The sequence below is a fragment of the Dendrobium catenatum genome, unplaced genomic scaffold (assembly GCF_001605985.2).
Source record: "Dendrobium catenatum unplaced genomic scaffold, ASM160598v2 fragScaff_scaffold_1021, whole genome shotgun sequence".
NCBI classification, from domain to species: domain Eukaryota; kingdom Viridiplantae; phylum Streptophyta; class Magnoliopsida; order Asparagales; family Orchidaceae; genus Dendrobium; species Dendrobium catenatum.
The window spans coordinates 2,665,959-2,678,703 of NW_021319483.1; the positions used below are offsets into that span (position 1 = coordinate 2,665,959).

The 12,745-nt window shown below is 33.8% G+C and overlaps 1 protein-coding gene across 4 annotated transcripts in view; it reads left to right on the forward strand.

Annotated features, from left to right (window-relative positions):
- The first annotated feature begins 9,249 nt into the window (after positions 1 to 9,249).
- Positions 9,250 to 12,745, forward strand: part of LOC110106283 (protein PHOSPHATE STARVATION RESPONSE 3) — a 34,742-nt gene continuing 31,246 nt past the window's right edge. For all 4 annotated transcript variants that reach the window (XM_020836122.2, XM_020836123.2, XM_028697881.1 and 1 more), the window contains exon 1: positions 9,250 to 9,570. The gene's annotated coding sequence lies outside the window, so the exon portion shown is untranslated. The remainder of the gene's footprint in view (positions 9,571 to 12,745) is intronic.

Genomic DNA, 12,745 nt, shown 5'->3' on the forward strand with positions numbered 1-12,745 from the left:
TATATTTAAAGATTTTGAAACTCTTTATAATGTACTTTGTATTAGAATATCCTAACATAATTTTTTCATAAAACAGCTCTTATGAGTTACATGTGATCGACAATTTCGTCCATTCTTGACATATTATCATCTATTTGTGCATGCATATATTTAATCATTCGCATAAGATGCTATTCGGAGCCTAATAGAATTCATAAAACATCTACATATATATAATCATGTCAAATTATTTTGTGCGAAGATCAGACGCAGAACATCGTCCGGAGACCAAGTAGAATTCATCACATCAGCAGTACCAAGCAGCGGTGCCTAGCAAGAGGTGACGTGGCACATTTTGGATGACTTTTGATGTCCGTACAAAATAATTAATCCATAATTAGAGAGAAAAGCTTATATTTGACACTAATTTAAATAGAGATAAAGTATGAGTGCAACCCTTCTACAAAATAACCTTACATTTATGCACAATATATATAACTCCTATAAGTGAATTGAAATACAAACATAAATTACAATTATCTCAAAGTCAACAAAAAGAATTCTCCAACAATATAACACAAATATGATCCACAAAAATCAACGAAAGCACAAGAGATAAATGCTTTGTTTTGGACGATTTTTTTACTGTTTTCTAAAGCAGCTTCTTAATTCTTAATAAAAAATTTTCGTTCTAAAAAGCTGCTTTAGAAAATAATAAGAAAATTATCTCAAACAAAGTCAAAATTAGCTCATATTAAACACATATTATAAGTTGAATAATATAGTCAATAGATGAGATAAATGAATTCATTGCCGCTATATAATCACACATAAATTCACAATTCCTTTCCATATGTAGTATAGCTAACGAGAAGTTGACTAAGTTGACTCAAATCAATAATTACTACATCAAAAGAAAGAAAAAAGACAAATGATCTAATATTTTTAGAGCATCAAAGTCAATATATACGGCACAAACAATGTGGTAAATTTATATTTAATATAACAAATATGTTTTTTTTTTTTTTTTGGCATTGATAGGATGATATAGACAAATTTGGACTCATTAGGAGCTTGAAGTTTATTATGCCGTTCTCTATATTCTAATTTTATAATGAATATTAATTAGTACTAATATAGATCATTATTGGCATATACCTATCTTAATTAGAGCTTTCAACATAGGTTTGATCATCTAATTAAGATCTTAATTAGCATCAATATTGAGTCTCAAGGTCACCTTTGGTCTTTCGTTGCTTAGAGATAGCATGACGATTCTCCATCCTCAATCAATCAAAGAATCAGAATAATATTTAAAAGCGTGAATATTTTGACCACCTTCAACTGAACTGTATATAGTGATATGCCATCCTTTATTCGCTCAATTCAAATGTTAAATCACACCGCAAAATTCGATAGGTGAACTGTGCGACGTCAATATTGACATCGCATTGTTCACGTACCCGGCCCAAAAAACTGGATTACAGGATTTGCCGAAGAAGCACTCAAAAAAGGAGAAAGACAATTACCTTTGCAGCGAGATCAAGAAGCGCGCGAAAGAGGAGAAGAAATGAAGTTCGATTTGAGATGAATTAATGCATTTTTTTGTGAAAAATTTGATTTTTTTGGTTGAAGATGTTCTTAGGAGGGGTGAAATTATTCTATGTGGATACGGACGCCGTCCGGAATAGAATCAGAATGTGCCACATCACCCGTTTGTTGTGTACCGCGGTTGGATACCGCTATGTACCGAGTGACGTTGCGCATTTTGATTCGCATCTAGACGATCCGCTACCGCACAAAATAATTTCTCCTTAGGAGGCAACCGAAGTTGTAAAATATTCTTCATTCAAATATCTATAAATATTTTTCTTGCCAGCAATAATAAAAATCAGGAGATAACCTATTAACTTTTTGTTTAAAATAATTAAGCAATATCATAGACAACAAATAATTGTTTTATTAATATAAGATCATTTGCGGTATGTCATAATTTGCATTAATCAAATCCAAATATGTATGATGTTTAAAAGAACCCTTGCACTGTTTCATGGAAAAATTCACATTTTTTCTCTATTTTTAGATTCCTTCCTAATAGAAAAATTCACAATTTTAGATTATTGTTAGTTTATGATTTACGCCTTGAGTCAGAAATGGTGGCTGCTAATATTTGAGCTATAATAAATTTAATTTTGCTTTAAGATTAGGGCTTGGTTTAACACGACTTTTAATAACATTTTAAATTTATTATAAAAAATAGATTTATAGTAAAAAAATTTTCAAAACAATGAAAAGAATGATAGCCAAATAAATATTATGATTACAATTAAAAAAAAAAAAGCAATAAAAAAGCATTGCTAACGAAGTTTAGAATTTTATTTGTGATAGCTTTTGGTTATTACTTTTGTGATAAATATTAAATAATTTATTTGATATTTATATTTAAAAAAAACAAGTAAATTTAAAATTTTTAATACTTTACATAATTCATTTTATTCAAAAAATTGAATCATGTATATGATAAAAATTTTAAAAATAAGTTTTAAATTTTAAAGATATAATTGACAAAAAATAATAACTTGATCAATAAATTAATAAAGTTGACTAGTTTTCTTTCAACTTTTTAATTATTTCGATTTTTATGTTATCAATTTGTAATTTTATTTGTATAAATAATTAAAAATTTATAATAAAACTTCAAAAAATACAAAAAGTCATCATAAATATATATTTTTTATATTAATCATAGATAATTTTGAACTATACATACATATTAAATTATTAGTTTAAATTCTAAATTAGTTAGATTTATTTTAATGGTGACGAAAAAATCAAACAGAGAGAGAAATATTTGATATTTCTCAAACTTTAAGAGGCTATATGATATTCACCTAAATTGTAGATGCGATAAATGATAATTATCCTAAGAAATAATAACACTTGGTTGCATATTTTACCGTTTTTTAAAATAATTTTTTAATATAAAAAAAAACTGCTTTAAGAAATAGCAAAAAAATCATTCCAAATAAAGCTTAAGCCAATTATTAATCTTTTAGGACAGTAATTATTTGGTTATTTGGCACAATTTGCTTTAAACTATATATATTATCAAATTTATCATCTCTGTTAATTAGAATAAAAGAAAATAAAATATAGCATGTTGCTTATATACATTGGATTAAATAATTAGTAGAACGAGACAATGAGACAATTATTCAACTGAGATAATGACATTTTTTGTGGTTTTATGCAGTCATATTATTTAAGGTATGATGGACAGCTTTCTTAATATTTTTTAAATCAAAATTTTAGGACCAAAATTTATAAGTAAAAAAAAAATGTAACAAAAAATTACACGAAGCTTTATTTTATCATGCGGTTGTTCCTGTGAATTACAAATTAGCTTATATATTTATTTGGTACTCTAAAGCCACGATTGTTCTAACTATTAGAGCACAAAAGCAACATTTGTAATTAAGATTGTATAGCCTATTATATAGCTGCTCTCATATCTGTACACGTTGAGCACTCTATAAATCGAGTTGTCTTGTATAGAATAGGGGAAATAATAATATCAATTTACTTCTTTCCATTCTGTCTTCTTCTTTCCTGTTCTTGTTCTGCTCGTATGTCGGAATAGATTTCTACATGGTATTAGAAGTCTAGGAGACGATCCAGGAAGATTCATGGCGTCCTCCACAACGTCGCCGACCACTCAGTCGACGGAATCCTCCAATTCCGTCACACCAGCTCTCTCATCCTCTCTAAAATCCGTTCTCTCAAATCTCAAGAATATCGTTCAAAATCCCCTCTCATCGGACAACTATCCCCTATGGCGCTCCCAAATTCTCAAGATATGTCGCGCAAATGGGGTTGATTCGTTTCTTGATGCGACATCTCTCATTCCCGACCAAGTTCTTGTCCAAAACTCTGGATCTTCCCTTCCAAACCCTGCTTACACGCAATGGCTTTTAACCGATCAAAACCTTGCGGCTGCCATTTGCTCCACCATATCTGCATCTATCCTTCCCTACGTTCTTGATCTTGACTCGACTGCTGCCATTTGGATTGCTCTGCAAGTTCGGTTCCAATCCACAAACCGATCTAAGGTCATTCAACTGAAGAATGAACTTCACCATATCTCTCTTAAAAACTCTACAATGCTGCAGTATCTCAACGACATCAAAAAACTCGTTGATCAAATCGCTGCAGCGGGCTCTCAGCTTGATTCGGAGGATATTATCCTTCATATTTTAAATGGCCTACCACAGCAATATCAATCTTTCAAGACTGCTATTCGGACAATGACTCAACCATTAAGCCTTGATCAGCTCTATTCCCTTATCATCAGCGAGGAAATACACATAGCCTCTGATATGGCTCGATTTGATACTTCAAATCAATCCAGCATGGCTATGCTCTCCTCTCGTGGCCGTGTTTACATTTTTTTTTCTTTTATTTTTTTTTTTATTTACATGTAGCTATAAGCCTTTGTACTTTTGTTAGCTTTAATTTCAAAGGAAAAATCTTTGAATCTTCAAAAATTTAATCACAAATCCTGTTTGTTTCTTCACCGTGTTCATTACCATTGAGCAATTTTTAATAGTTGTTCTTAATGCAAGCAGTAGAATTTTCTTTAAAAAAAAATCAACAAAGGACTCAGTATTTTACACCTACCAGTAAAGCTAGTGATAAGCATTTCTGTTTAAAGCTTACTTCTCTCTGACCTTAAGGATTGAGGCTTTTTTCGGCAAAATTTTACTCGGAACGTAAGACTTTGTTTGTGACAGTTTTTTCATTGCTTTCTAAAACAATCTTTTAGTACAAAAAAATTATAATTCAAGAATTTTTTTTTTAACTAAAACACTGTTTTAAAAAGCATTAAGAAAGCAATCACAAACGAACCCTAAGTCAGCAGGGCCACGCCATAGCATGTAACAGGGATGTCCAAAAAAGACTATTTATCGAGTTGCTTTGATTAAATTCTATGATAAAAGCATATGAAGTGCACAAATGCATCCAATTTTAGCACTGAAATTTCATCCCTATGAACTGCATCCAAATGAATGTCTTGAGAGTCGGGAACTCATAAGAAACTCTTTTCTATCTTTCCTTTCAAAACAAAAAAGGTGTTTTGAAAGGAAAGATAGAAAGACGATGAAGATAAGGATGGGAGAAGAAGAATCCAATTTCTGAAAGCGGATTCTCATACATATTCGTGTAGAAAGAGGAATAGGTACACTTCATTTAGTTCTACATTCGTTATTTATTCTGAAATACTTCATTTTAAGATTATCTTAATATTCTTTCTAATAGATAGACTTATCATAAGATATCTTTATAATTATAATTTAGAATTATAATAGGTACAAATATGAAATCGAGGTACCCATTCTATGATAGATTTGAACTTTCCCTCTATTTTTGTAATTATTTGCAGTCTCTTCATGCTCAGAAGTCTCCCCTTTGCATTCAGAGGTAAGTTTACCTGAACATAATGCACTGCATTACATGTTCTCCCTTTCAAGCAAAGGAACCTTGATGATTAAGGGATAATACCTTAATGTAGAATATACACACTACAGGAAAATCGTCCATTACAGACGAAATTTTTCGACAAACTATTTTCCAAAAAACGTTCAAATCTGTCAACAATTTTCCGATGGAAAGTCCGCCAATAACGCGTGATTTTCCTGTAGTGACATAAGTGGTGACACAAAAGCAAGAGCCAAAATAGAACTTATATAAGTTGCTCAGAGCTAAGTAGAGATGATTCCTTCAATCTCAAAAATGACGTTGGTGAGTTTCTTAATGGAAAATGGATTGCAATTCATTTTGATGTTTAAAGGTCTAATTCATGCTGAAAATCTAGTAACTGAAGTGACCAGCAAGCAAATATTTCTAAAGCTCGACAAAAGTAGCTTCAATTATTAACAGCTCAGATTGTAATGTCACAAGGTTGATGACAACTCTTTCTTGTTAGTAGTTAAAATAACTATGATACCAATTAAATAGAAGCGCATAAGAAAGAAATATGTAACAAAATTACAAAGGTAGCACCCAACATTTCCAAACCTTCCCAAACACAAACAGACTGTCTAAAGTATAACAGTTGGTTTCAAAAATGACCTTATCTTTATACAGATCTAAGACTCCATAAAATAAGGAAATTTCTGCACAATTTTGTATGATAAGCTTTAAGAAAATGTACTTGTATCCCTATAGCTGTGATGACATTGAGGATTATTGGCGCTCGTCTTGGTGCAACCCAATGCGGCTTTTCCTGCTCTATGAGCTTTCTATACTGCAATGGTACCACTGATGGGATATTGCCTTCTTAATTCTTCTGCTGAGCTCCATTTTGATACACATATCTTTTTCTTTCAGTTTGGTTTTGATAAATCTTTTGTTTTTATCACCCAATCTTCTCTCTCACGAGCTATTATTCTGTGCGGACACCGGACGCTTCTCCTATCCGATTACGCGCTCGGTACTGAGCGGTACCGAGTGGTACCATGCGTGGGTACCGAGTGCATTTTTATTGGTCTCCGGACGCCCTCCAGACTCCGCATAGAATAATAGAGCCTCTCCCATCTTGTCACTATCACTCTCCTCTTGACCATACTCTATCATAACCATCGAACACCCCCTTCCTCCTCCAGAAACCCTAGCTACCAACTTGTTCTAATACAATAACTGTAGGTTATCTTCCTGTAATATCAGCTTTTTTGAAATCTAGGTAATTAAGATTAATCAAACTACATGTTTATTTAATTTTGATTTAATTTGTAATTATCAGCCTTTGAGTGCTTAAAGAGACCTTAAGTGAACAGGAAATGGGTTGGAGAAGTAAAATTCCAAAGTATAAAAACTGCTTTTATGAGCACAGTGGCATTGGGATTGACAGCGCCGCGACATTATCCTCTCGGGTGGTGGGAAGAAATTGATTGTGCGCTACAGCGCTAGATGACTCCACTGCAGCACCAAGTCTCATATGGAAATATTCTCAGAGAATCTAAAAGATTTTCTTGGAGCACTACAATGCTAGGCCAGATTAGTAGTTTTTGAAATGATAAAATATCTAAAACCATTTGCTTAATTCACCTCTCCTAGCAATCTTGCTAGAGAAGAAAGGAGGAGAAATGGGAGAGCAGAAGAGGAGAAAGAAGAAAAGATAGGGGATTTGGCGGTTAAAGCTTGGGTCATCCATCGAGTGTTCAGAATATTGTAGAACAGGGGATACACTTTTGAACCCCTATGTTTTATTTCAATGTAAAATTTTCACATATAACAAAATGCATTGCTATTAGCCTATTATGATGGCATCAAGGCATTACCTCTTTCTCTCATCATGTAATTGTTGCTTTTATTTCTCAGCCTCCTTATGCTCTTTTTCAGTTGGGATGGTATGTTGAGATATGTATTTTTTCTCCTTATCTTCTATGTTCTAAGTCTATTTATTTCTTTATTGTTTTTATGGGCAACTTAATTTACATCTAAAATGTTTTGAAATGTTTAATTATTTTTAACTCTTATATCCCTATTGATGTGAAACGTACATGCAATGATGGAGTTACTTTAAGAAATTAAAGAGAGCAATTGTAGCATAATAACCCAAAATAAAATTATCATTGTCATAAAAGAGTGATCCTTAGAACTCTTAATTTTTAACATGCTTAGGCAAAGTGGAGCAAGATCAATCAACCAAACAATTCAAGAAACACAAAGAATAATTGTAAAACTACAATGGCCACAAGAATCCACAATTTAATAATGAGAATTTTCACCTTTGGAGCCCATACACTCAACTAGTCTAGGTTTTAGCGGAAGAAGAGTCTCCACAGTAGAAGCGAGGTCACTCCAAGGAAGAAGGAGCATAAGATCGTCGTTCTTGGATAGGTGACCGGAGTGGTGGAGGAGAATTATCCTGAGTGCTTGCTGTGGTTGCTTGGGGGAAGATTCCAAAGACAAAAACTGAAAATTCCTGCAGGAATTTCAGTTTTGATAGAGGTGGGAGGGAATTAACTTGATGGATTCAAATTAATCCAAATGGGTTTAATGGGGCAGTGAAGGGGGAAGAAATTTGGGCTGAATTTGTGGTGTTCATATGTCATTTGGAAGGAGAAAGAGGCCCACTATGAGTGGTCGGCCCACTAAGGAGGAGAGGGAGAGATTTAGGAGTTATGAGAGTGGGGCCCAAGTTTAAGTAAGAAATTCTATTAAATCTGAATTTTAATTTCAGATTTAATTGGGCTTAAGTAACTTCCCATAATTTAAAATAGGAGGGAATTTGAATTTCACAATTGTAACTCCTCTTAATTAATTCCCTAATTTAAGGGACTCAATTAGCCGTTTGGGAGTTACAAAATTTGGGCTCAATTCCTTTAACACAATGGACTCAATCTTAGGAATTAAATTTGGAAGGTAATCAAGGCTTGGATTTGAATTTCCAATCCAAAATTTCCAAGGGGCGGCAGGATGGAGCCACGGGCTGGCTGGCCGGGGGTGGCTGGCGTGATGCGGGCTGGGGATGGGCTGGCCAACAGGAGGGATTCAGGGTTGAACCGGTGGGATGGCTGGATCCGTCTGGATAGTGGAACAGAGGGGCATCCGTGATGCTGGGCTCACTGGGGTCGACGGCAGTGGAGGGAGATTGAAGAAAACGAACAAATTCTTCCAATGAATTCCTTGATCTCGGACTTTGTTTTGATTTCACCTTCGCACAACGTACGTGGAGTAAAATGTAGAACTCACGGAGAGATCTAACTATCCCTTTTGAACTCACTAAGAGATCAAAGGGAGAAGCACTCACAAAGAGAACCAAGGAAAGTAAATTTCATTTTATCCAAAACTGAAATTACAATGCATGAGGCCTCATATAAATAGGCCAAAATGAAAAAATAAGAAATGACACAAATGCCCTTCCGGGCTACATAAGCGACTAAATGTCCATAAGGGCAAAAACGGAAAAACATCACAACTCTCCTTGGCCTATTGGTTGAGAGCTTAGGCTTCCAACTAAGAGGTTCAAGGTTCGAGTCTATGTGTGTGCGTTGTGTGTGTGAATTTGTCTTAAATGATCTAAATGTTCCAAAAAAAAAGATAAATTCACACACATAATATTAATTTTCTTCCCAAAACTTTTTAATTAATAGTCAAAATTTTCAATTAATATTAAAAAAAACTATTTTATAAAATAATAAAAAAGCGTGCCAAACTAAGCGTTTGTCCAATAAAGATACACTGATGGTTTACATTACACATAACACACGCAAAACTAAATTGCTGGTTTACATTACACTTCAGTTCAATCCTTTTCTCTCATCTTTTCCAACAGGTGATCTTTTGTCGTGCAATGACGTAACGGAGAGAAAGCAAAGAGAAAGACGTCAGCTTCGAGAGAGAGAGAGAGAGAGCTGGCAGAGCGGGGGCTGGTTGGCGTTTGCACCGTGAAAGGGCTTTTGCTGGAATGTTTATCACCGTGGTTTAGGCATTAGAAGGAAAGGGAAAGGTGGCAGCTCCAATCATTTCCAAGGAGGAAGAAATGAGTTATGGATCCTTAATGTCTGGCGGCTGGGGCTGATTCTGCTGGTGAGAGTGTTTTTTATTTTTTGGTTTCATTAAATAATTCTTTTTCTGATGGCCAATTTCTCTACTTCATCCTTTTGTAATGTACAGCATTTGAGATCTGATTCTCTGTGTCGGGGTACAACCTACAAATGGGAAATGGGTAGGAATGAACGACTGGTTTTTCTTGATAAATGTTCTGTGAATTTGCTTGTTTTGTTTTTTTCCTGGGAAGGTGATCAGCAAATTTATTCACGCTTTGGGACATGGGTTTGTATCTTAAAGCTAGGGTTGGAATCACGTATATTTAGTGTAGTCGAAGAAAGTTGCATAGTTTGGTCGAACAGCTAGTTAAGTACCAAGAATTTAAACTTAAAAGATGAGGATGGCCATGACAATCTCACAAGTTGAAAGGTGGTAGGGTACTCTTTTAGAGAAAGATAAAGGATTAAAGTTTACTCACCAAGGAAAAATAGACTCTTGGAGCTTGGCCTATTTTGTGCCAAGCCTTTCTACTGACCAGGCCACATAGACCTAAGGAACATAATGATCAAAGTTGTTTTGTTCTTATCTTTAGATTTGTTAGGATTGAGGGTATTGCAGGGATCCTTCCGTGCAGGTTTTAGGCTAAACTTAATTGGCTGTAGTACATGCTAAAATTTTTTGCTTGATGGACTGCTTAAGTGGAAGTATGAGCTGGTCTTGGTAGTGACAATATTGCACGAGCTTTTAGTTATACTATTATCCTGCCTCGTAAAGTTATTATTTGCCATTTGATAACGGCTTTATCTAGCATGGGTATTCTAGCAACAGGATTGAAGCATTGTAGCAATGGTTAAATTGAGATTGAGGCTGGTTCACGTGTTGTTTTATTTCTAATGGATGATCAGATCCTAAAATAAAGCACATTAAACCAGAACTTTTCCATTATCATTAAAAAAAAAAAATCCCTATCATTTGATATCGGAACACTGCCGTTGCCAGGTCCCAAGTCCTGGATGAGAAAAGTGGAGGGTTGCGTTAGGTAGTCGACAGCCAGCGTAAAACTTGTCGAACAATAATGACATGAATCCTTTAAGAAATTGTGTTAATGCTAGGGCATCCCCTGGAAGCGACGCGCTGTATGGCCTGAATACAGTGACAAGTGTGCAAGGGCCGCTGCACCGGCGCCCGGGTGCAGTGTTAAATTGGCAAGGGTTCCCACATCAAGGACGGATGTGGGCAAAGAAGCTAGTCCATGATCTAAAATTAGGATAGGAACTTGGAATATAGGTTCCCTTACAGGAAAATTAATGGAATTAATAGATATTATGATTCATAAGAAGTTAAATATTTTGTGCATTCAGGAAACTAAATGGGTTGGAGATAAGGCTAAGGAAATTGATAGTTTAGGATTTAAACTTTGGTATTCGGGTAGGAGTCGTACTAGAAATGGTGTAGGTGTTATTATAGATAAGAGTTTAAAGGATAATGTTATAAAAATTAATAGAATTGGAGATAGAATTATAGCTTTAAAGATTGTTGTTGATGATAAGATTGTTAATATTATAAGTGCTTATGCTCCTCAAGTAGGTTTGGATATGAGCTCTAAATTAAATTTTTGGAATGACTTAGAAGAATTAATACAAAATGTACCTCTTGAAGAAAGAGTTTTTATTGGAGGAGATTTAAATGGACATGTTGGTAGAGAGGTAGATGATTTTAAAAGCATTCATGGTGGCCATGGATTTGGAACGACGAATGAAGGTGGCAAGACCATATTGGATTTTTGTTTAGCTTATAATTTTTTAATTGCTAATACCTTATTTAAGAAAAGGAATGAGCATCTCATCACTTATAAAAATGGATATAATACAACCCAGATTGACTATTTTCTTATTAGAAAATTAAATCGTTTAGATTGCAAAGATTGTAAAGTTATTCCGAGTGAAAATTTATGTACCCAACATCGATTATTAGTTTTGGACTTTAAGATAAAGGGGCATAAAATAAAAAATAAAGTAAAACAATTTTCTAGGATTAAATGGGGGCATTTAAAGAATATTAACAAAAATATTTTTGGAAATAAGATTTTAGATCTTAAGATTTTGTCTGTGCATGAGGATGCTAATATTATGTGGGAAAAAGTGGCTACTGATATTAAGAATATTGCAAAAGATGTCCTTGGAGTATCAAAGGGAAAAGCTCCCAATAGTAAAAATAGTTGGTGGTGGAATCCTAATGTGCAAGAAAAAATTAAAAATAAGAAGCTTTGTTATAAAAATTGGTTTAATTTTAAAAATTCCGATAATTGGGAAATATATAAAGTTGCTCGTAAGGATGCTAAGAAAGCCATATGCGATGCAAAGACATTAGCTTTTAGTGATTTATATAATAGATTAGATACTAAAGAGGGAGAAAGATATATGTATAAGTTAGCCAAACAAAGAGATAGGAGTAGTAAGGATTTAGTTCAAGTGAAGTGTATTAAAGATGAAGATCAAAAAATACTTTTCTTAGAAGATGATATTCAACAAAGATGGATGAGATATTTTGCTAAACTTTTTAATGAAGATTGTGAAAATAAGATTGACTATAGTGACCTTAGCACCCTAGATGAAAATAAAGATTTATGTTTTTATCGGCATATTAGTAAAACTGAAATTAGAGAGGCTTTAAAGAAAATGAAGGGTGGAAAAGCTGTTGGACCTGATGATATCCCAATAGAGGTGTGGAAATGCTTAGGAGATGAAGGAATTTCATGGCTTACTAAACTTTTTAATACTATTTTGAAGACTAAAAAGATGCCAGATGAGTGGAGAATGAGTATGTTAATTCCTATTTTTAAGAATAAAGGTGATGCACAAGATTGTGCGAATTATAGAGGTATTAAGTTAATGTGTCATACTTTAAAACTATGGGAGCGAGTTATGGAGCATAGGTTGCGGCGTGATACTAATGTTTCTCAAAATCAATTTGGATTCATGCCGGGTAGGTCGACTATGGAAGCCATACATTTATTAAGAGGTTTGATGGAGAAATATAGAGAAAATAAGGAGGATCTACATATGATATTTATTGATTTAGAAAAAGCATATGATAAAGTTCCAAGAGAAGTGCTATGGAGAGTTCTTAAAAAGAAAGGAGTCAATAATGCTTATATTCAAATCATTAAAGATATGTATGCAGGAGCTATTACATGTGTTCAAACACAAGGTGG